Genomic DNA, 938 nt, shown 5'->3' with positions numbered 1-938 from the left:
TAATATAGACATTCAAATGAGTTTGAGGAGAGAGGATGCGAGCCCAGGAAAATCACTTCATAAGTGCAGGCAATTAACAGTCAATGCATCACCAGCCTTCTTAAGCAAAAATGTCACATGCTCAGAGCCGGGGACAATCAGAAGCTGCAGAATGTCCTCGCCTGCTGACTGATGAAAATGACTGACGCTGGGGTGCCATCTGGAAAATCAATTATTCACATCTACTAGGCAACTGCCCCCTACACACCAAGCAGAGGCAGGTCACGGGAAGGGAGGTTGTTGCGGTTTGTTGTTAACATGCACTATCCATTTCTCTGGCCGTGGAGCGCAGCGATAGCAAAATCAATAGGCTGCTCCAAACTCAGAAACAGAGAAGTGGGGCACCAACCGCATCCCAAGCACCTGGAAACCTCCTGACAACGCTGTTGCAGACAAATGACAAGGGGGAAGATTTCTCATCCCATCGTCATCGTTTTCCATATTCTGTCTTCCCCATTTCCCACAGTAATAAGAAGGAGAACCCAAAGTTTTGTGTATTCCTACTGATTTGATCACTTTGGCAGAAAGCTGGAAAATAGGCATTCGCTTTCAAAGGCTCCTCAGCTGTTTCGTTGTTTTATGTTTTTTGGTTTTTTTGTCTTACTTATCACTTGCCTTATGTCCTAGTGGCCAAAAAGCCCTCTTTTGGTATGTGGAGTTGTCTTTTTAAAAAATATATACTTCTGCCCTGACCAGTTTGGCTCAGTGGATAGAGCGTCAGCCTGCAGACTCAAGGGTCCCAGGTTCGATTCCGGTCAAGGGCATGTACCTTGGTTGCAGGCACATCCCCAGTAGGGAATGTGCAGGAGGCAGCTGATCGATGTTTCTCTCTCATCGATGTTTCTAACTCTCTATCCCTCTCCCTTCCTCTCTGTAAAAAAATCAATAAAATATATTTT

The sequence above is a fragment of the Myotis brandtii genome, unplaced genomic scaffold (assembly GCF_000412655.1).
Source record: "Myotis brandtii unplaced genomic scaffold, ASM41265v1 scaffold1337, whole genome shotgun sequence".
Lineage (NCBI taxonomy): Eukaryota > Metazoa > Chordata > Mammalia > Chiroptera > Vespertilionidae > Myotis > Myotis brandtii.
The sequence above is the reverse complement of the archived record's forward strand: the minus strand, read 5'-3'. Positions refer to the sequence as shown.